General features: G+C 37.4%; 1 protein-coding gene across 8 annotated transcripts in view; it reads left to right on the top strand.

The window, feature by feature from the left end:
* Positions 1 to 24,740, top strand: part of BRINP3 (BMP/retinoic acid inducible neural specific 3) — a 545,052-nt gene that overhangs the window by 230,914 nt on the left and 289,398 nt on the right. The gene's annotated exons all lie outside the window — the stretch shown is intronic.

Raw genomic sequence — 24,740 nt, 5'->3', positions numbered from 1 at the left:
ATATAAGAACCAAAATAGCAGTTATCACTTACAGACCTTTTGGACATGAAAATGTTCCTAAGGGAATACTAGAAATAACTCTGCTCACATACATTTGATAACTCAGATGAAATGGACCAATTGAACACAAAGCACAAACTGTCACGACTCACTTAATATAAAAAAGGTAATTTCACTTGTCCTTTAACTATCACAGAAATTAAATTTAAATATAAAAAATAAGGTTCAAACAGATGCTTTAACTAGGAAATTATATAAAATATTTAAATTAGAATTAATACTAATTCTATAAATATCCCCAAGGAAATAAAAGAAATAATATTTCCCAGTTTTATCAACCTAGTATTACCTTGATTTCCAATCAGTTGAAATAAAGCATAGAAACAAAATAAAATTATAGACCAATGTCTCTCATCAGAACCAACTTGAAAATTGATAACAAAATATGGACAAATGCAAATATATGGAAGTGATACTGATTTTTGTATTTTGATTTTTATCCTGCAATTTTACTGAATTTTATTTATGTGGTCTTAGTGTTTTCTGTGTTTTTTCTTCCTTTCTAATGTTGTTGCAGTTTATTTCTTGTCTAAATACTCTGGCTAGAACTTCCATTTCTGTATATACTGAATAGAAGTATTGAGAGTGGGTATCCTAGTCTTGTTCCTGATCTTAAAGAAAAATAATTTAGGTTTTTACTGCTGAGAGTAATACTCAGTGTGTACTTGTGACATAGGACTTTTATTATGTTGAGATGCATTATTTCTATACCTAACTAGATTTTCTTCATGAATGAAGATTGAATTGTTTCAAATGTTTTTTCTTCGTCTATTGAGATGATTGTATGTTTTTGTACTTCATTCTGTTTGTGTGGTATACATGTTTATTGATTCACATATATTTGCCATTCTTGAAACACAGAACCATTTTACATATGTAAATATAATCCATGATAATGTGAAACTCCTAGAACAAAACATGGGGAAACAGATCTTTATATAGATTTTGGCAATTAATGATAGCAAAGAATCAGACAACAAAATAAAAATATACAAATAGAATTGAATCAAATAAAAAGCTTCTGAACAGCAAAGGAAAGAATCAAGACAATGAAAACAATCAACATGCCAGCTTGAAAATATTTTCTGACTATATCTATATGATATATAATACCAAAAATGTATCAGAAACTCATGGTATTAAAATACCAAAAAAATATACTGGTTAAAAGTGGGCAGAGATCCTGTGTTGATACCTTTCTGAAGAAGATAAACTAGTGGCCAGTAGAGGCATATGAAGAGGTATTCAACATCTCTAACCACCAGAGTAATGTACTCAGAACAACAATGGGATATCACCTTACAACTCTTAGGATGAGTGCTATCAAAATGACCATAGAGGTAAGTGTTGATAAGGCTGTAGACAGAAAGTAGTGATAATTAAAACTGCTATTGCTATTATAGAAAATAGTGTAGAGCCTTCTCAAAAGTAAAAATAAAATGTGTTTACCCAAAAGAAATGAGATAATTATCTCAAAAATACATCTGCAACCTCGTGTTCAGTGCTGCATTATTCACAATATCCACGATATGGGACAAACTCAAATACCCTTAGAGGGATGAAATAGATATAGAAAGTTTGGTAGAGAGAATGAAATAACTGTCCTTTTTGACAGTATGCAATCTGGATATATGCAATATGAATCTGGATACTATGCTGTGTGGAATAAGCCAGACACAGAAAGATAAAATATTGTATGAGCTTAATTAGGTGTGGAATTTAAATAGTCAAGTACATGGAGACAAAATTTGTAGCAGTGGTTGTCGGGGTGAAACTGTAGTAGTAAATCCTTGCTCCTAGCTGCTTGAGTTTGTTTTCTCATGGAGATGAAGTATGTAGGCATATGTAGGCATAGGATAAGTAAATATTGAGACAAAGTTTAATGAAAATAAATAATGAAGAGAGTACATGTGACAGAACAGGCGGGCATCTCGGTAAAAAACAGTTGGGATAGTCTACATTCAAACTAGAATGTTATGGATATGGGTATGGACCATTTTTTTTTCCTATTCCCTCTTCCCTACACAGTGGAGGGCTTCTTGAGCTTGATATTCCTAAAATTCCTATCAAAGTATCTTAATGGACCTCAGTAGTCCCTTTGGTGTCAGAGGGGATATTCCCCTCACCTGCCCCTTGGGAAGGGGTGAAGATCCACCCTACCAGATTTTTGACCAAGAGCCATCACTTTAAATATGTAATACTGGCTTACTTCTACAACTTTCCTCATTTACCACAGAAATTCCCATTATGTTCATTGGCCTTTCATATATACATGGGCTTGTATCTACCTAGCTACTTTAACAAGGTGTTGGGCAAGGTAGGAATGAGTATTGATTATCAAAGTGCACAGACCTTCAGTTATAAGATGATGGAATTCTGGAGTGCTAATATATAGCACGGGTGGTATTGCATGTGTTAAAAGAAAGATTTCAAACAAAATAAGGATATGCACTCTAAGCTCTGCTATAAAAGAGATTTCAAGGATTTCTGTCCAAGGAAATGAAGCATGAAATGTAAATAAAATGCTATAGTTCATAAAACAAATATAGAACTGTCTGTATTTCAGATGACATATGCTTATATAGTAATTATGAAGGGCTCCACAAAGTACAATTGAGAAAGAAAGTTGAATGATGACCCAGGAATAATAATCGACAGTTATTTCACTTCCCTGTGCAGCAGTGAATACTTAGACATTGGCATTAACAGCACAGTTTCATCAGAAGTCCTTGCAAAAAGGTGTATATATGAGGAAAAATGTATAGGTATTGAGTCTCAAAATCTATAAAATACTTATAAAAGAAAGAAAGAAGTTCTTGGATTTGCAGATACAATATAGTGAAGATATCAATTCTTTCTGATAAATTGATATAAATAAAATATATATATTTAACACATCCCCATCATAATCTATGCATGTTGATATAAACAATGGTATTTATAAAAATAGTATCTTCTAGATACAAACAATGGTATTCTAAAATGTACATGAAATGTCAAAGAAACTGATACCAGAATGAATGATCAGTTTACAAATTTTAAGATTTGTTTTGCACACTGTGGGCATTGGAGAATAGACATTAGAAAAATGGAACAAGTAGATTACCTAGAAATATACCCAAATATGATATTTGCCAATGATGAAAGCATATCAACATAGGAAGAACACTCTTCAACAGATAATATGTGAATAAAAGTATAATAATTACTTTTCACTTAAATGTCATACTTTATAAAAATTAATTTGAAATTATGCACAGACTTATGTGTAGCATATAAAACTTTTGACAAAAATTAGAAAATACCTTGGAGATCTACTGCAAGACAAAATCATACAATGGTAAATCAACATACTGGATTGTATCAAATGAAATAAAACTTTGCTTTGTGAAAGATTCTGTCAAGGGGAAAAATGAATTAACAAATAAGAGAACATATTTGTTACTTCTATATTCATTGAACAATTACTATCTAGAATATGTGCATTCTATTGTTTTTGTGTGTTTGTGTGTTTATCTTAGTTTTTCAAACTTCCAATATAGAATGAGCAAAAGACATAGCTAGATATTTCTTAGAGCTGCATACAAAAGCTTAAATAGGCACTTGAAGAGTTGATCAACATCATTTGCCATTGGTGACATGTAAATTAAAGTCAATTCCAATGAGACATCACTAAAAGGCTATTAGGATGACAAATGAAAGAGTAAAAAGAGAGAAAATGGATCACTCAGACATTGCTGTTGGAGTGTCAAATGTGATAGGAAGCCTGAAAGCTTTCTTTACGAACTGAGCATGCAATCTCCGTGTTACTCAGAATTGCACACCTGAGTAGTTATCCCAGAGAAATGAAGACCTACGATCACACAATGGATTTTTTGTTCATATTTATCTGAAATATTCAAAATCTGGAAATAACCCTGATGTTTTTCAGCAGGTTTATGCTAAAACAAATCGCAGCACATTTATACTATGGAATACAAGTCCCTAGGGCAATGGTATTTTCTGATATAAAGTATGGATAAATCTACTGGGAATTATTCTAAGTAGAAAAAAAGCCATTGCCAAAAATTGTTATGCTATATTATTCTATTTTATAGCATTGTTAATAAAGAAATCTTATACAGATAGAGACTAGATTATTGGTTGTCAGCAATTAAATGGGCACAGTAAGGAAGTTGAATTACAAAAGGACGACATGAAGAGTTTTGTGTTGATAAAAATGTTCTGTATCTTGGCTGTGTAAATACCAGTACTTCTGGTTGAGATCATTTACTATCGTTTTGTGAGATGTTAACATTGGCAGAAATGGCTCCGAATCCGTATGTTTTTCTCTATAATACTTTGGAAACTATATATAAATCTATTATTTTCTCAAAATAAGATGTTCAATAAAATTGTTGTAGTCAATTGAAATGTAATTTGATAAAGACTTGTGATTAAATATTTATTAATCAGTTCGGGTTGAAACTGTTTCATGCTAAATGGCCATTATTAGTATACGACATGAAGTACACAATTCACAATTTTTTCTTTGCCTAGAAGCTTACCTGGAGCATATGCATCAGACAAACACAATGACAATGCACCAATGAAGATTCCTCCGGTAGCAGGCTGGGTTTGCTGCGCCCATTCTGTGCATTTTAAATATCTAGCAACAGTTCTAGAAAATAAGGACTCAGTAAATAGCATATTAATTAATTCAGTCATTCCAAGATAAAACAGCTCATCTGCCAACTGTCACTTTCCCAGACAGTGATTGATTCAAGAAGGAGGAGGGAGTTGTAGAGGCCCCAATAAGACTCGCAGAAGGAGTTGGATGCTAACTCAACCTGAGAACCAAGCTGCTGCTTGCTGCAAAGCCAGCAACCACTCCATTGACTTTCCTCTGGAGGACGAAGAGCCTGTGAGACCAGGGATTAATTATGATTAAAAATTAATTGAAAGTTTGTTGATCTGTGCATGTTACTATGCCTCCTTAAATCTTCCTTTCTCAAATTTGCATATGTGAGTAGAGTATTTCACTCTTATCTGACACTTAATGCTGTGTGCTACTTATCTCCTAAAGTTGTGTAAGGATATAACAGAGATTAAGTAAATGACCTTGTAAATTCCAGCCGATCAGAATTATCACTAGTGATGTTACATTTTGTAGTAAACATCACCATGGGAACTGGGACAGTGTCCATGAATATAAATTGTTACTATAACACTATGTATTAGTGTTATTAACATATTAACATACCAATTGATTATACTTGATGACATATTCTGCCTTATATTAACACTTTTGTAGACACTCATTTTATCATTTTTCTTTTCATAGACCTATATTGTTGGTGATAACTTGGCAAAGAGAGGAAATTAAAACCTGTTTTTTTAAAAATGATTATACAATGGGGGCCAGTGCTGTGGTGTAGCAGGTAAAGCAGCCACCTGCAGTGCTGGCATTCTGTATGGGCGCCACTTTGAGTCTCGGCTACTCCACTTCAAATCCAGCTCTCTCCTATGGCCTGGGAAAGCAGTGGAGAATGGCCCAAGATTTTGAGCCCCTGCACCCCTGTGGGGGACCTGGAAGAAATTCCTGGCTCTTGGCTTCTGATCGGCATAGCTCCGGCCATTTCACAACCAATTTAGGAGTAAACTAGCAGATGGAAGATTCTCTCTCTCTCTCTCTCTGCCTCTCCTTCTCTCTCTGTGTAACTCTGACTTTGAAATAAATAAATAAATGAATCTTTAAAAGGATTATGCAAGAAACAGAGTAATATGAAAGAGTAAGACAGCAAGAGACATAGCTCCCATACATAGGTTTACTCCACTACTGCCTTCAGTGGCCAGAGTTGAGTCACAGCCAGAACCAAGAGCTGAGGACATAATCCAGTTCTCCTATATGTGAAACTGGAAATGAAATATTTGAGCCATCACGTGCCACCCTCCACGGTTGTAAATAAGCAGAAAACTGGAATCAGTAGCTGGAGCCAGAAATCATACACAGGCATTCCAATGTGGATTGCAAGCATCCCGGTGGTATCTTAATTACTAAGCCGAATTCTTTCACCCGTTAACTATATTTGCCTTTCCTGTGATCTTTTGCTTCATCCTTTTTTCAATGTAATTGTTTTTGTTTTTCAAGTTGATCTCATACACACACACACACACACACATATATATATATATATACATTTACTTTTATGTGTTATATATGCTTCATATGTTTCATATATACAGATTTAGGAACAGCGTGATTTCCTACCCCGCATACACACACTGCAATGCCACCTCCCCTTCCTTTGTGCCTTTTAACCTTTTACCATAATCTATTTTCAGTATACTTCATGATCATATGGGTAACCCTATTTTAAGTAATGGAACTAACAAAAAGCATGAAGCAAAAGAAAACAAAAAGAACAAAACTAAGCAGTGTTTCTCAATGGAAGAGACAAGGGCTGTGAAAATCATTGAATCTCCAGATATCTGTTTCAGCCCAATACATTACATTTCAGGTATTCTATTAGATACATCAGATCAGGAGAAACATATGATATCTGTCTTTTTGGTATTGGCTTGTTTCACTAAGTATAATGGATCCTACTTGTCACAATCTCATTACGAAGGATAGGATTTCACTTTTTTTTTACAGCTGTGTGGTATTCTGTAGTGTATATATACAATAATTTCTTTATCCAGTCAACAGTTGATGGGCATCTGGGTTTCCATATCTTTGCTATTATCACTTGTGCTGCAATAAACATCGGGGTTCAGATGACGATTTCATTTACTGATGTCTTTTAGTTTGGGTAAATTCCCAAGAGTGGGATGGCTGGATCATATGGTAGGTCTATATTCAGATTTCTGAGGTATCGCCATACTGACTTCCATAGTGGTTGTACCAGTTTACATTCCCACAAGTAGTGGATCAGGGTACCTTTTCTTCTACATACTTGACAGCATTTGTCATTTGATATTTCTGTTTGTGAGCCTTTCTAACTGGAGTGATGTGAAACCTCATCATGGTTTTGATTTGCGTTTCTCTGATCGTGAGCATTTTCTCATGTGTCTTTAGGCCATTTGATTTCCTTTCTTGAAAAATACCTGTTTAAGTCTTTTGCCCATTTCTTTATTGGATTGTTTCATTGTTGAATTTCTTGAGCTCTTTATAGATTGCAAATATTTTCTACCAAATGTTGGTTGTCTCTTCACTTTGCTGAATGCTTATTTTTAGTCAGAAGCTTCTCAGCTTGATATAATCCTATTTGTCAAAGTTGGCTTTGATAGCCTCTGCTTTTGGGGTCTTTTCCAAGAAATCCTTGCCTATGCCAATGTCTTATACAATTTCCCACATGTTCTCTAATGATTTGGTTGTATGGGGTCGTAGATTTGGGTCTTTGATCCATTTTGAGTGGATTTTTTGTAAGGTGTAAGGTAGGAGTCTAGTTTCGTGTTTCTGTGTGTGGAGATCCAGTTTTCCCAGCACCATCTGTTAAAGAGACTTCCGTTGCTCCACGGTTGATTTGAGCTTCCTTATCAAAGATAAGTTGGCCGTAGATGAATAGAATGGCTTTTGGAGTTTCTATTCTGTTCCAATGGTCTACAGGTCTGTTTTTGTGGCAGTACCAGCTTGTTTTGATTATAACTGCCCAGTAGTATGTCTTGAAATATGGTGTTGTGATGTCTCCAGCTTTGTTTTTGTTGTATAAGATTGCTTTAGATATTCGGGATCTCTTATGTTTCCATAGGTCTGCAAAGAATGTCACTGGTATTTTGATTGGGGTCACATTGAATCTGTAAATTGCTTTTGGTATTATGGACATTTTGATGATGTATTGATTCTTCCAACTCATGAACATGGTAGATTTTTCCATTTTTTCCTGCCTTTCATTTCTTTGTTTAGTATTTTGTAATTTTCATCATAGAGATCTTTAATTTTTTTTTTATTTGACAGGTAGAGTGATAGACAGTGAAAGAGACAGACAGAGAGAAAGGTCTTCCTTCTGTTGGTTCACTCCCCAAATGGCAGCTGTGGCCAACACTGTGCCAATCTGAAGCCAGGAGCCAGGTGCTTCTTCCTGGTCTCCAATGCATGTGCAGGGGCCCAAGGACTTGGGCCATCCTCCACTGCCCTCCCCGGGCCACAGCAGAGAGCTGGACTGGAGAGGAGCAACCGGGACTAGAAACTAGTGCCTATATGGGATGCCGGTGCCGCAGCCGGAGGGTTAATCAAGTGAGCCATGGCGCTGACCCCATCATAGAGATCTTTGACATCCTAGTTAAATTTATTTCAAGCTATTGCATTCTTTTTGTAACTAAAGTGAAAGGGACTGATATTAAAAGCTCTTTCTCAGCCATGACATTGTCTGTGAATTCAAAAGCTATTGATTTTTCTATGTCAATTTTGTATTCTGCCACTTTACCAAACTGTTTTATGAGTTCCAATGGTCTCTCAGTGGAATCATTTGGATCCCCTAAACAGGGTCATATCATCCACAGATAGGAGTAGTTTGATTTCCTCCTTTCCAATTTGTTTCCCTTTGATTTCTTTTTCTTGCCTAATGGCTCTGGCTAAAACCATCAGGACTGTATTAAATAGTAATATTGATTGTGGGCATTCCTCCATTCCGTAGGATATGTGATTGTCATATATTGCCTTGATTATGTTGAGGATTGTTCCTTCTATCCCCATTTTGATTGATGTTTTCATCATGAAAGGATGTTGTATTTTATCAAATGCTTTCTCGCATCTATTGAAATAACCATATGGTTTATGGTCTACAATTTGTAATGTGATGTATCACATTTATTGATTTGCCAATGTTGAACTATTCTTGCATAACAGGTATAAATCCCACTTGGTTTTGGAGAATGATTTTTCTGTTGTGGTGTTGGATTTTATTAGATAGGAATTTGTTGAGGATTTTTGCATCTTTGTTCATCAGGAATATCAGTCTATGGATCTCTTTCTGTTTTGTGCCATTTCTGCTTTAGTAATTAAGGTCATGTAGGTTTCATAAAGAAGTTTGTGAGAGTTCCTTCCATTTCAGTTTTTTTTTTTTTTTTGACAGGCAGAGTGGACAGTGAGAGAGAGAGAGAGACAAAGAGAAAGGTCTTCCTTTGCCGTTGGTTCACCCTCCAATGGCCACTGCGACCGGCGCGCTGTGGCTGGCGCACCGCGCTGATCCAATGGCAGGAGCCAGGTACTTATCCTGGTCTCCCATGGGGTGCAGGGCCCAAGTACTTGGACCATCCTCCACCACACTTCCTGGCCACAGCAGAGAGCTGGCCTGGAAGAGGGGCAACCAGGACAGAATCCAGCGCCCCGACCGGGACTAGAACCCGGTGTGCCGGCACCGCTAGGCAGAGGATTAGCCTAGTGAGCCGCGATGCCGGCCCATTTCAGTTCTTTTAAGTAGCTTGAGAAAAATTGCAATTAGTTCTTGAAATGTCTGTTTAGGTTCTCTGTGTCTTCATGACTCAATTTTGGTAGGTTGTATGTTTCTAGCAATCTATCCATTTCTTCTAGGTTTAATAATTTTTTTTCATGAAGTAATTTCTGATGATTCTTTTTATTTCTGTGGTATCTGTTGTTACATTTCCTTTTTTGTTTCTGATTCTATTGATTTGGGTCTTTCACTTTATTTGTTCCCTTTTTTTGGTTAGTTGCTCCAGGGTTATCTCAATTTTATTTTTTCAAAAAAACAACTCTTCATTTCACTGTTTTTTTTTTTTTTGATTCAATTTAGTTTATTTCTTCCCTAATTTTGATTACTTATTTCCTCTTAGTAATTTTGGATTCGGTTTGTTATTTTTTTCTAGTTCATTGAGATGCATAGATAGCTCATTTGTTTGGTACCTTTCCAGCTACTTCCAGGTCTCCCATGCAGGTGCAGGGGCCTAAGTGCTTGGGCCACCTTCCTCTAGTTTTTCAAGCCATAGCAGAGAGCTAAATTGAAAGAGAAGCAGCCAGGTCCAGAAACAGCATCCATATGGGATGCCGTTACGATGGGAGAAAGATTAACCTACTGCACCACAGTGCTGGCCCTGTTATTGCTTTTGAGTAATTCTATGATTAATTTTTTGAATGGCATTTATGGAGTATCTTCAATCTTTTCATCTTCATGTTCTAATATTGAAATGTTCTTGTGTTCCTTGTGGGGATTATTATGTCTTCCTTATTCTTGTTTCTTGAATTTCTGGTTTTATTTTTTGGGGTCTGTACAGATGTTTTTGTTTTTGTTTGTTTTTCTTCTGATAGCCTTTTTTCTAGGGTTCTACTTCTGTGGGATACTGGGATGTCTGCTTGGTCAGTAACAAGAGGTGTGTGATGGGTCTGGCTTGGAAATTCTTGTCAATGCCCTAGGGTGGGACTAGTTTCCAGGGTAACACCCAAGTTTGGCATGGTAGAACTCACTACCCAGCTACACCTATCCTTTCTTGTGTAACTGCCAATTCTGAGAGTCTCTGTAGGCAATACTCTCACAGTGGTTGGGTCCAGAGGTTTCTCTCCAGCCTTCCAGCCTCAAGAGAAACAGAGAGGTGGATCTGCCTCAGCATTTAGACTCAAGAAAGCTGTAGGTGCAAGCACCCCACTGTTAGCAGCCCAGCCACCTCCCAGCCAGGCTCAACGACTGTGGGGACTGTGGACCTGTTCCGTCAGCATGAAGCAAAGATTCACTCCCACACATTAGAGCCAATGGCTGAACACTACTGCCTGTTCACCTCTGCCACTGCCACTGTTCAGCAGGTGTTCTGTCTCAGCCAGCTTCCATGTGCAGAACCATGGGTTTCCAAAGATGCTGCAGCCCTCTTCCAAAATGGTGCCTGCCCTCTCCTAGCTCAACAGTGGGCACTGTTCTGGGGCAATGGTTGGGGGAATCACACATCCCATTCCACTTCTACTGGGATCACAGGTAACCGCCAGCAACCACTAACCCCTAGGGTTCCAGCCTGGACCCACACTCTGTTACCCCTCCAGCTCTACCACCACAGTCGCCGCACCCAGCCTAAACTGTAGCCCACTTCGTGCACCTCCTGCCTGTGCTGAGCCTCACTGTTCACACACCAGTTCACATTGTTCACCTTTTCCCATGGGATTTGCTGTGCAGCTTTCTCTCTAACTTTCTCCTGGGGGTATTCCTCCTAGACATTTTCCCACTGTTTTTCCTTAGCCCAGCAAAGCAAATGGGTCCCTAATCTGTCATTTTGATCACATAATACATATATTTTTATACTCTATATATTGGGAACCATAAATCAGAAAAAAAAAAACTGTGATATTTGGTTTTTTGGGTCTGGTTTCTGTCACTAAGCATAATGTTCTCCAGTTTCATCGATTATGTTGCAAAAGACAGATTTCATTATTTTATGGCTGAGTAATATTCCATCCTGTGTGTATGTATACAAATATACATATATATATACCATATTTTCTCTTTTTTTTTTTCTTTTTTTGACAGGCAGAGTGTACATTGAGAGAGAGAGAGACAGAGAGACAGGTCTTCCTTTTTCCGTTGGTTCACCCCCCAATGGCCGCTGCTGCTGGTGTGCTGCAGCCAGCGCACCACACTGATCTGAAGCCAGGAGCCAGGTGCTTCTTCCTGGTCTTCCATGCAGGTGCAGGGCCCAAGCACCTGGGCCATCCTCCACTGCCTTCCTGGGCCACAGCAGAGCTGGACTGGAAGAGGAGCAACCGGGACAGAATCCAGTGCCCTGACTGGGACTAGAACCTGGTGTGCTGGTGCCGCAGGTGGAGGATTAGCCTATTGAGCCACAGCACCAGCCTGCATTTTTTTATCCAATCATAAGCAGATGGACATCTGGGTTGATTCCACATCTTAGCTAATGTAAATTATGCTGCAATAAACGTGGGGTTAAAAGTAACACTTTGATATGCTGAATTCATTGCATTTGGGCATATTCCCGGAAGTGGATGCTTGGGTCATATGGTAGATCTATTTTTAGTTTCTGAAGAATCTCCACACTGTCTTCCATAATGGTTGTACCAGTTTGCATTCCCACCATTATGGTGTTGTGGTACCTTTTGCTCCACATCCTTGCCAGCATTTGTTATTTTTTGATTTTTAAGAAGACAGCCATTATAAGCTGGGTGAGGTGAAATGTAATTGTGTTTTTATTTAGCCTTCTCTGTTGGCTAGTGATCCTGAGCATCTTTTCATATGTGTTAGCCATTTGTATTTCATCCTTTGAAAAGTTCCAGTTCATGTCCTTTATCCAGTGCTAAACTGGACTTGTTATTTTGTTGTTGCTGAGTTCCTTGAGCTCTTTATGAATTCCAGATATTAATCCTTTCGTATTTTGAAAATATTTTTTCCAATTCTGCTGGTTGGATTTAACTTGTTGAGTATTATTATTTTTTTTTTTTGCCAGGCAGAGTGGACAGTGAAAGAGAGAGACAGAGAGAAAGGTCTTCCTTTGCCATTGGTTCACCCTCCAATGGCCGCCGCAGCCAGCACACTGCGCCAATTCAAAGGCAGGAGCCAGGTGCTCCTCCTGGTCTCCCATGGGGTGCAGGGCCCAAGCACTTGGGCCATCCTCCACTGCACTCCCGGGCCACAGCAGAGAGCTGGCCTGGAAGAGGGGCAACCTGGACAGAATCCGGTGCCCCGACTGGGACTAGAACCTGGTGTGCTGGTGCGGCAGGTAGAGGATTAGCCTATTGAGCCATGGCGCAGGCCGAGTATTTCATTTTCTGTGCAGAAGCTTCTTAGCTTGGTATAATTCTATTTTTCTACCTTTGTTTTACTGCCTGTGCTTCTGGAGTCTTATCTGAGAAATCTATGCCTATGCCATTGTCTTCTGGTATTTCCTGCTAGATTTTATGGTGTCAAGTTTAGATCCTGGATCAAGTTTGAACTGATTTTCGTAAACAGTGTTAGGTAGGGGGTCTCATTTCATGCTTTTGCATGCAGAGATCCAATTTTCCCAACACAATTTTTTGGAGAGACTGTCCTTTCCCAGTGAGTGATTTTAGGTTACTTATCAAAGTTCATATTGTTTTGGGTGCATTGATTAAATTTTGGAGATTCTATTCTGTTCCATTGGTGCACATATTTATTTTTCAGCTGTTACAGGTTGTATTGACAATAACAGCCCTGTATTGTGTCTTGAAATCAGATATTTGATGCCCTGACATTGTTTTTATTTTATATTTCTGCAGCTTTTCATTTTCTCTTTGTTTCTGTATTAATTTTAGGATCAGTTTTCCTAGATATGAGAGGAGTACCCTTGGTATTTTGATTGGGATCACAATGAATCTGTAAATAGTTTTGGGTAGTATGGATATGTTAATGATATTAATTCTTCTATTGCACAAACATTGCAGAGTTTTCCAATTTTTCTGAATTTTATTTGCCTAATATTTTGTAATTTTCATTGTAGAGCTGCTTCTCATTCTTATTTAAATTTTTCCAAATTTATTATTCTTATCCCAATGTATTTAAATTTTTGTATGTAGCTATAATGAACAAGATTGATCTTAAAAGTTCTTTCTCAGCCATGGCATTATTCGTCTATAGGAATGCTACTGCTTTTGTTTGTTGATTTTATATATTGCTACTTTGCCAATTTCTTTGAGTTCCCTATTCTCATAATGGAGTCTTTTGGTTCGTCCACAAATATAGGAACATGTCATATTCAATGAGGGATTATTTGAAATCTTCCTTTCTAATTTATATCCATTTTGTTTCTTGCTTTTATTTAATGTCTCTGGTAAACTTCCAGAATTTTATTGAGTACTAACAGTGAAAGTGGGCAACCTTGTTTGTTTCCAGGTCTTAGAGGAAATGCTTCTAGCTTTTCAGCATTGAATATGATGCTGCTTGTGCGTTTGTCATAGATTTCCTTGATTGTGTTAATGTGTGTTCCTTCTATATTCAAAATTTTGTAAACATTTTATTATTGTGAAAGGATGTTGTAGTTTATCAAAAGCTCTCTCTGTGTCTATGGGGATAATCATATGGTTTTTATTATTCAGTGTTTTGTTTGGTGCATCATGTTTATTGATTTGCTTATGTTGAACCATCCCTGCATCCCTAGGATGACTTCCACTTGGTCTGGGTTATTGATCCTTCTGATGCATTGTCGGATTTGATTTGCTTGTATTTTGTTGAGAATTTTTACATCTATGTTCACCAGGAACATTGGTCTATAGTTCTCTTTCTCTGTTGCATCTTTTTCTGGTTTTGAAATTATGGTGAAGCTGGCCTCATAGCAGGAGTTTGGGAGGATTAACTCCTTTTCAATTGTTTTGAGTAGTTTAAGAAAAGTTGGAATTAACCCTTTAAAAGTTTGATAGAGGTGTCGGCACTGTGGTGTAGTAAGTAAAGCTGCTGCCTGCAGTGCTGGCTTTCATAAGGGTGCCAGTTAATGTCTTGGCTTTTCCACTTCTAGTTCAGTTCTCTGCTATGGCATGGGAATGCAGGCCAGGTGCTTGGGTCCCTTTACCCACATGAGAAACCCAGAAGGAGCTCGTGGCTCCTGGTTTCAGATGGGTCCAGCTCCTGCAATTGCAGTCATTTGGGGAGTGAAGCAGTAGATGGAAGGTATCTGTCTTTCTCTCTTTCTCTCTGCCTCTGCCTCTCACTTTCTGTAAATATGCCTTTCAAATAAATAAATAAATACATCTTTTTAAAAAAGTTTGATACAATTAAGCAGTGAAGCTATTTGCATCTCAGATTTTAATTTTGAAAGGATCTTTATTACTGATTCCTTCTCAGCCTTGATTGTTTTTCTATTCAGGTATTCTGCATATTTGTGCCTCAATTTTGGTAAATTGTATGTGTCCAAATCTATCAATGCATTCTACATTTTCCAATGTTTGGGTAAATAGTTGCTTGTAATAATTCTTGATTTGTAAAAAATTTCTTTGAAAGGTAATATCTTCTTTTTCAGATCTGCTTATATCATTTGGGGTCTTTTTGTTTTTCTGTTGGTTAGTTGGGCCAATTATGTATCAATTTTGTTCAATTTTTCAAAAAAATCATATATTCATTTCACTGGTGCTTTGTAAATTTTGTATTTCTATTTTTTATTCTATAATTTTTATTATTTCTTTCCTCCTAATTTTGGGTTTGGTTTGTTCTTATTTTTCTTCATTCTTGACATAAATTGTTAGATTTTTTATTTGATACCTTTCCAATTTCTTTATGTAGACATTAATTGCTGTAATTTTCCTCCTAACACTTCTTTTAATGCATAAATGAGTTTTCATACATTGTGCAATCAAATTCATTTATTTCAAGGGATTTTTTTATTTCCCTCTTGATTTCTTCTTTTATACACTGTTGATTCAGTAGCATGTTGTTACATTTTCTTGTGCTTTTATATTTTCCAGAGTATCTTATGTTGTTAATTTCTAGCTTTATTCCATGAGGTCATAAAAGATACATGGCATGAAATCATTTTTTTTAATTTGTCCAGACTCATTTTATCACTGAGCATATGGTCTACCTAGGAATATTCCATGTACGGATGAAGAAAATGTATTCTGCAGTTGTGATTCTGCAGATATGAATTTAATCTAATTTATCAATAATGTAAGTCATCTCTGTTGTTTCTTTGTTTATCTTTTGTCTGATTCATCTGTCCATTGATGCAAGTTGGGTGTTGATGTCCCCATTATTAATGAATTAGAGCTTATCTCCCTTTAGATTCATTAATATTTATTTTAAATAGCCAGATGCCATAGCATTGTGTGCATACGCATTTACTATAGTCACATCTTCCTGTTGAATTGGTCCCTTAATCATTGTGTAATGACCTTCTTTGTATCTTTTAACTGTTTTGTGTTAATATCTATTTTGTCTGATACTAGGAGAGCTACTTCTGCTTCTTTTGATTTCCATTATTCTGGAGCATCTTTTCCCATCCTTTCACTTTCTGTCTGTATCTTTGTTGGAGAGAAGTGTTTCCTATAGGCAGCATATTGATGAGTTTTGTTTTTAATCCATTCAGCCAATATGTTAATGGAGAATTTCATCTATTTACATTCAAGATTATTATTGATGAGCAGTGACTTGTTCCTGGCATTTATTTCATAAATAAGCCCATTGTTTGCTTTGAGTCTCCTTTGTTCTACTAGAAAGCTTTCTGTCTTCCCATTCTTCATGAGGCTGTTTATCTTTCCCTGTTTCTGTGTTTGGTACATCCTTAAGGATCATTTGTAAGGCTGGCTGGATGGTGATAAATTCTTTCAAGTTTTCTTTGTCTCCTTCCTCAATGAGAGCTTTGCAGGGTACAGTATTCCTCTTCTTGTCATATGGAGGAACTGTCTATGATCACTTTTCTGGCTCATGAACATTTTAAGCTTATCAATAAACTTCTTTCTTGTTTATAATTTCATGTATATACTTAAAATCATGAGCAGGGGCTATTGTGTGTGTGTGAGAGAGAGGGAGAGAGAGAGTGTGTGCAAGAGAAAGAGGTGTGTGTGTGTGTGTGTGTGTGTGTGTGTGTATGTGAGAGAGAGAGAGAGACAGAGAGAGAGAGAGAGAATGAAAGAGAGATCACACACACTTGCTGTCAGGGCTGGCCAGGGAAAAACCTGGGAATTGATAATGCAAGCCAGGTCTCCCACATAGGAGGCAGTGACCTGTTGTTATGTATCAATTCCAGGTACTTTGTTCTGATATGAGTTGTGAATGTCTTAACAGGTAGGCTACATGGCTGCTCCAAAAAATATTAAATGATTTTAAGTTATTTCATAATTCTACAGATTGAATAAACAAGAACAATGTTACAAGATTTTTGAATGGACATTTACTCTAGGAACTAAGAAATCTACATCCCAAATCAGGGAACATGGTTTGGATTTTTGTTCTGCCTCTTGACTCCAGCTTTTGTCCAGTGAAGAACTTGGGAGGTAGCAGTGATGGCTCAAAAGAGGTGAGTCCTGCCACCTATGCAGGAGACCTGGATGGAGTTCCTGGTTCCTAACTCAAATTCCAGTGCAGCCCCACCCTTTGGAGGAATTTGGGCAATTAACCAGTAGATGAGAAGCTATCCCTTTCTGTGAGTCTTTCTGTTTCTTGGTTTTTCTCTCATTCTTTCTGCCTCTAAAGTAAATGAGATGGGTCAACATTGTGGTGTAATGATTTAAGTCACCACCTGCAATGCTGGCATCCCATAGGGGTGCTGGTTGGAGTCCTGGCTGCTCCACTTCTAATCTGGCCTTCTGCTAATGCTCCTGGTAAAGCAGTGGAAGATGGCCCAAGTCCTTGTGTTCCTCAACCCATGTGAGACCTGGATGAAGCTTCTGGCTCCTGGCTTTGGCTTAATACATCCCTGGCCATTGCAGACATTTGGAAAGCAAACCAGCAGATGGAAGACATCTCTCTCTTTCTCTCTCTCCTCCCTCCCTCTCTCTCTCTCTTTCTCTCTCCCTTCCTCTCTGGAACTCTCCCTTTCAAATTATTTTAAAAATGAATCTTTTTAAAGAATTTTATTTTTAAAAATAAAAGAAATGAAAACATTGTGAAAAAATTATTACTAACTCATATATATCTTATTTCTGTGCTGTAGTCAAAAGGTTTCAACTACAGTAAATTCATTTTTATTTTACTGGATGGGCAAATTTCATATTGCAATCATGCAAATTATCTTCTCTGATCTACTCTGATTTTGGTATTGCATTCAATCATAGTAGTCATTAATTGATGCTTCTCAAAAATGCAACATGTAAATATTTTACATTAAGTCATATTTGTGATGTGCTTTTCTTTCTGTTTTTTATGTGCATGGGTTAACTCTGCCAAATTCAAAGCTTCATCCTGTAATGTATTTCAAGCTTTGAAAATATCCAGAACTATTAAATTTTTTAAAAAGTTGGGAGTATCAAGGGGTGGGGAAGAGAGAGTGGAATCTCTACTCTGCCAACTGCTTAGCATTTATCTGCTTTAGCAACACTGAAATCAGAGCCAGTAATGTGGGCCATCAGGCTCCTTTCCTCATACCAGCCAAATGGAAAATAGTGTCATTTGTGAGATGTGGAAGTGGTGTGGCATGAGTGTTAAAAAAACAATTTTATATACAATAGTTACATGTGATATAATTATGAGAATCTAGTATTGATCATTAGTGGCATTTCTTAAGATCTGTGTAATTTTACAGATGTACTTAGAAGGTTATTGCTAATAAATATTGGCAAGTTAATTTATGATTCTCATGTTGAATTTATTCTCAATAGATTAGTGCTTGGGTTATATATTTTGTCTTGGTATTCTGTTGTGTCTGCAAATTTTAATGAATATTGATGGAATTAAAATTATAAACCAACAAAAGTAGTGATTTGAAAAGTAATGTAATAATAGCCTTTGGGACTTTAGACAAATAACTTCATTTAGTGTAAATTAGCAATTAAAGATAAATCTTTTTAGCAAATGCACCCTCTGGTTTTGTCAATACTTTTTATTCTGCTTTTCCTTTTGTATTGAGTCCAAAATTTCTAATATCAACAATGGAAGAGCCTTTACATTTGAGAAATAGTATGTGTATGCATTTATGCATGGTTGTGCATGTATTAGTACTGAGTATATTTGAGTATTTACATCGAATTTAGATGCTAATATGGTAAGTATTGTGGTGAGTCTGTAACTGCCATTTAAATGAAATTTTTGATGCCATTCTTGCTTTTTGACTATTTATGAGATGGGTAGAGAGAAAAACATCACAATATACAAAATACACACATAAGAGATGCCTGTAAGTTAGAATTTTCAGGAGATGAACATACAATCCTCATAAGCTGATAGAATCTGCTTAGAGCTGAAACATTTTCAAGGTAATGCTCAGATGGAACTGGTTATGGTCCATGTGTGTGTTCTGCAAAATAATGGCACCTCTAACAAGGCCGAGTTATAGTCAAGTCTCATGATGGTGCCTATTAAGTCAAAGTCTTCATGATGAAAAAAATCCATGTTCTGTGACGTTCTAAGTAAAAGGCACCACTTAGTTATGTACAGCACTGTTCTTACTTAATATGAACATAGAGCATCTGGATGGAATCCTGAGATGCCTTTAGACGAAATATTCTCATTATGAGAATCATGCCCAGTAGCATTTTTTTAAATTCAGCACCCCATTTCTTTGTTCTTCCAAAATTTAATGAATGTATGATCTGTCTGCAACTTAGATGAATTACATCTTCAGAAACAAAAAAAACAGCCCTAGACCTATATGTTTCTAATTTATGTATTACCATTATTTTTTATTGCTGTGCTAAATTTCTAAAAAGTCAAAATACTCAGTGTCATTCCTGACAAACTATATAATATTGCTAGGAAATGAACAAACTCAGTAAGAACTCCTGTATGTTGGTGACTTTTTATGTGATAATTAATTTTAAGTCATACACTTGTTTATATTGGTAACCTGTAAGGATGGATTTAGAGAAGGGATTCTGTTCATCATTGTTGATCAAGGTCCTAGAATGACCAGGCTAAACAGACATGTTCACTCTTCATCAGAGTAAGCCACATGATCACACTGACTTAAGGAACACAAGCAAACAACCTTGTCTTATGCTTTGGAAAAGAAAAACTGAGTATTTGTGTTCAGTTTAATGTCTACTACTCACTGTGGTTCTCTGCATAGATGATTTGCTGAAATTATGCTTACCACCACATCACTGGGTGATTTCAGTACTTTACTCTGGGTCGTTGGCAAAAATTTATGGAGATGATAACAGGGAACATGCATCATTACAGCATAAAACAGATTTGATTAATGGAAATGCAAGATCTCTTAGATCTCGGCATTTGTTATTTCCATACAAATTAAACATGTTGGATTAACCAAATAGAACATGTAGTATTTTCTCTTGATGAGAAAATATGAGGAAGGAAATTAAAAGAATAATTTTAAATAAAGCTCTTGAAATGAAGAAAATAATTTCCCTCAATTATGAGCAATTCTGCTTTGATTTAGTTGGGTCATTAATTAGTTTTATTGGAGATGCCCACAAAGAATGTGTTCTCAGCCTCGAGGCTGCTGAACAACAGAGAGAACAGAATAATCTTATGTTAGCAAAGTGTTTGCCCACCTGAAATATCACAGTGTGAATTTAGACAGTAAACTTGAGTGCAGCATATTGAGGTGATAAAAAGTACCTGACAGCAGAAGGTGGCTCTCCAGAAGTTTGTCCACAGTATTAGGCTGCTCAGAGCCTTGCTGTGGGGAGCAACCGGACTAGACTGAGTTACTGGAATTAAGACTTATTCTATGCATCTGCTCTCCCACAATATGGCGCTGGTAGAGAAGTAAACAGCTTCCACACAGCTGCCTCCAGTTCAGCTAATAAACTGTAGGACTTGCTCCTGATTGGAGGAGAGCAGCGTACTCGGCGTGTGGGCAGCCGAGTTAGGATTGGCGGAGGAGGACTATAAAGGAGGAGAGAGACGGCATGCACGAGGAACATCTATGGGGAACATCTAAGGGAACCCGTGCAGCCCCCGAGAGAACCGGCCGGCGGTGTGCCGCTCCCCTGCGGAAGTGGGGAATGTGGCCAGGGGGAACTGCCCTTCCACGGAGGTGGAAGGGATAGTAGCCAACCCGGGAAGAACCAGCAGCAAACCCGGGGAGGGCCGAGCAGATGAGAGAACAGCGCAGGGTCCTGTGTCGTTCCTCCACGAAGAGGGGGAGCGACACTTGCAAGTTATAGGAATCCAGGAGAAGACTACACTTTTCCAAAGTGAGTTAGACCAAGTACATTGATATAAGAGAATGCTGATAAATTAGGTAGAGGTGTGATGTTAAATAAAGTACTTCACACTTGCGATTTTACGGAGGAAAATCACTTCAAAGCCTTTGAATTGAAATTTACTGATTCACATGTTATATGATTTTTTGATTCCTCAGGTCATTGATTTTCTTATTCAAATATATTGCAAGGAATGTAGATAATAAGAATAGATAATAAATACTAGACAATTATAGAATTGTTGATTCTGCAGTGTAGTGATCGGTGTTACAAACTTATTTCAGAAAATCACATAAATAAGTTCTTTCTTTAGATAACAATCCTTTCTTTGTCAGGTTGAACAGTGAGGACATAAAGCAGTCATAGAGCTTTAAGTCAGAAGGTATCTGGGTTGTTTGTGTTTATTTAATAATTGCTGAGAAAGATGAGCGATGCTGGAATCGCACTCTTCTGTCAGGTGTTTGTCTCAGTCACCAGTAGGAAATGCTCAGCATGTTGGAAAAGGTTTGTGTAGGATATAAAACATCACCACCACGTGCCTGTTTCAGTTGTTCAGAGTCCAATTAATTTGTGTTGCCGCTTTCACCCTAATGTGTGACTCGTGTGCCTTTTCCATGGAAGTTAATCAGCACTTTAAGCCATTGACAGAGAGGTCACTGATTTGGGGTCCAGTTATATTACTTTACCTTAATAAAATTATAAACTTGTTTTAGGTATAACAAAGTAAATGCCTGTTATATTAAGATTTAGGAAGCAACTGTTGTTTAGCTGATGGTTTAATGAATAACTTAGGAACATCGTAATACCATGTACTTTGTGCTAATACTAACCAACTAAAACTTAAATATTTTATTTCAAATATTAATATATATTTACACATACATGCAAATTTCTTATAGAAGAGAATTATCCCACAAAAATTAATCAATATCCTGATTTGGAAAGTGAGTAAAGACACTTAAAAACACGCCTGCTGTCTTGAGGAGACATTATAATAAATTTACTGAAAAGGCACAACTCTGAATAGATTTTAAGACATCACCCCAAATCATCTAGATCAGCAGTTTTCCTCAGATTATGGTTCCCAGAACAGTAGCAGTAGAATGTAGTTTTTAAAAATTTTATTATTAGTATTAGAGAAACCCTGCAAGATATAGGTACTGGCAAAGACTTCCTAGAAAAGACCCTGGAGGCGCAGGCAGTCAAAGCCAAAATTAACTATTGGGATTGCATCAAATTGAGAAGTTTCTGTACTGCAAAATAAACAATCAGGAGAGTGAAGAGGCAACCTACAGAATAGGAAAACATATTTGCAAACTATGCAACAGATAAAGGGTTAGTAACCAGAATCTACAAAGAGATCAAGAAACTCCACAACATCAAAACAAACAACCCACTTAAGAGATGGGCCAAGGACCTCAATAGACATTTTTCAAAAGAGGAAATCCAAATGGCCAACAGGCACATGAAAAAATGTTCAAGATCACTAGCAATCAGGAAAATGCAAATCAAAACCACAATGAGGTTTCACCTCACCCCAGTTAGAATGGCTCACATTCAGAAATCTACCAAGAATAGATGCTGGCGAGGATGTGGGGAAAAAGGGACACTAACCCACTGTTGGTGGGAATGCAAACTGGTTAAGCCACTATGGAAGTCAGTCTGGAGATTCCTCAGAAACCTGAATATAACCCTACCATACAACCCAGCCATCCCACTCCTTGGAATTTACCCAAAGGAAATGAAATTGGCAAACAAAAAAGCTATATGCACCTTAATGTTTATTGCAGCTCAATGTTTATTGCAGCACTATAGTTAAGACCTGAAACCAACCCAAATGCCCATCAACAGTAGACTGGATAAACAAATTATGGAACATGTACTCTATAGAATAATATACAGCAGTCACAAACAACGAAACCTGGTCATTTGCAACAAGATGGAGGAATCTGGAAACATCATGCTGAGTGAATTAAGCCAGTCCCAAAGGGACAAACATCATATGTTCTCCCTGATCAGTGACAACTAACTGAGAACTTCAAAGGAAACCTGTTGAAGTGAAATGGACACTATGAGAAATGGTGACTTGATCAGCCCTTGTCTTGACTGTTGATGTATAATTTAATACTTTATCCCTTTTAGTATTTTTTTTTTGTTTTGGTTAATACTATTCGTTGAGCTCTGTGGTTAACACACAATTATTCTTGGGTGTTTGGATTTAGCTGAAGAGTTCTCCCTGATCAGCAACAACTAACTGAGCACCAAAGGGGAAACCTGTTGAAGTGAAATGGACACTATGAGAAACAGAGACTTGATCAGCTCTTGCACTGACTGCTGATGTACAATGTAATTCTTTATCCATTTTAGTATTTTTTCTTTGTTATGTTCAGGTACTATTGGTTGAACTCTATAATTAACACACAATTATTCTTAGGTCTTTAAATTTTAACTGAAAAGTGATCCCTGTTAAATATAACAGTGGGAGTAAGAGAGGGAGGAGATGTACAATTTAGGACATGCTCAATCGGACTTATCCCAAATGTTGAAGTTAGCAACATGCCAGGGGATTCCAATACAATCCCATCAAGGTAGCATGTACCAATGCCATCTCACTAGTCCAAGTTATCAATTTCAGTTCACAATTGATCACACTGATAGGTCTAAGAGTCAAAGGGATCACACAAACAAGACTAGTGTCTGCTAATACTAACTGATAGAATCAAAAAGGGAGAGAACGATCCATCATGGGAAGTGGGAAACACAGCAGACTCATAGAATGGCAGATGTCCTAAATAGCACTCTGGCCTCAGAATCAGCCCTTAAGGCATTCAGATATGGCTGAAGAGCCCATGAGAGTATTTTAGGCATGGAAAGCCAAGACACTCTGGGGAAAAAAAAAAAAAAGACCTAAATGAAAGATCTCTGTGAGTGAGATCCCAATGGAAAGAACGGGGCCATCAAAGAAGGAGGTACCTTTTCTCTCCACTTTTACTATGACCCTGTTGGAATAAGATGGAAGTCAGCGAACTCAAAAGGCTTCCATAGCCTTGGCAACTCATGACTAGAGCCTAGGGAGATTCCTGACGCCATATACAAGAGTGTCAAATTGTTAAGTCAACAATAGGAGTCACTGTGTACTTACTTCTCATGTGGGATCTGTCCTTAATGTGTTTTCCAATGTGAAGTAATGCTATAACTAGTACTGAAACAGTATTTTTCACTTCGTGTTTCTGTGTGGGTGCACACTGATGAAATCTTTACTTAATATATACTGAATCAATCTTCTGTATATAAAGATAATTGAAAATGAATCTTGATGTGAATGGAATGGGAGAGGGAGTGGGAGATGGGAGGGGTGTGAGTGGGAGGGAAATTATGGGGGGGAAGCCATTGTAATCCATAAACTGTACTTTGGAAATTTATATTTACTAAATAAAAAATTAAAAAAAATATATTTATTTGAGAGGTAGAGTGACAGATAGTGAGAGGGAGAGACAGAGGCAAATGTCTTCTATCAGCTGGTTCACTCCCCAAAAGGCCACAACGACCGAAGCTGTGAGATCCAGAGCCAGGATCCAGGAGCTTCTTCTGGTCTCTCACTTGGATGCAGGGGCCCAAGCACCTGGGCCATCTTCTACTGCTTTCCCAGGCCACAGCAGAGAGCTGGATTGGAAGTGGATCGGCATGGACCCTAACTGGCAGCTTTACCCGTACGCCATGTGTGGTATATTTACTCAGCCTTTCATTTGCTCAGCAGCACACTGTGTTAATAATGCTCATACAAGATTTGAAAATGAATCTTGATGTGAATGGAAGGGGAGAGGGAGTGGGAAAGGGGAGGGTTGCGGGTGGGAGGGAAGTTATGGGGGGGAAGCCATTGTAATCCATAAGCTGTACTTTGGAAATTTATATTCATTAAATAAAAGTTAAAAATATAAATTAATAAAAAAATAATGCTCATACAAGTTTTTCAATC

The sequence above is a fragment of the Oryctolagus cuniculus genome, chromosome 13 (genome assembly GCF_964237555.1).
Source record: "Oryctolagus cuniculus chromosome 13, mOryCun1.1, whole genome shotgun sequence".
In the NCBI taxonomy this organism is placed as follows: Eukaryota; Metazoa; Chordata; class Mammalia; order Lagomorpha; family Leporidae; genus Oryctolagus; species Oryctolagus cuniculus.
This window is presented reverse-complemented; position numbering and strand designations above follow the sequence as displayed.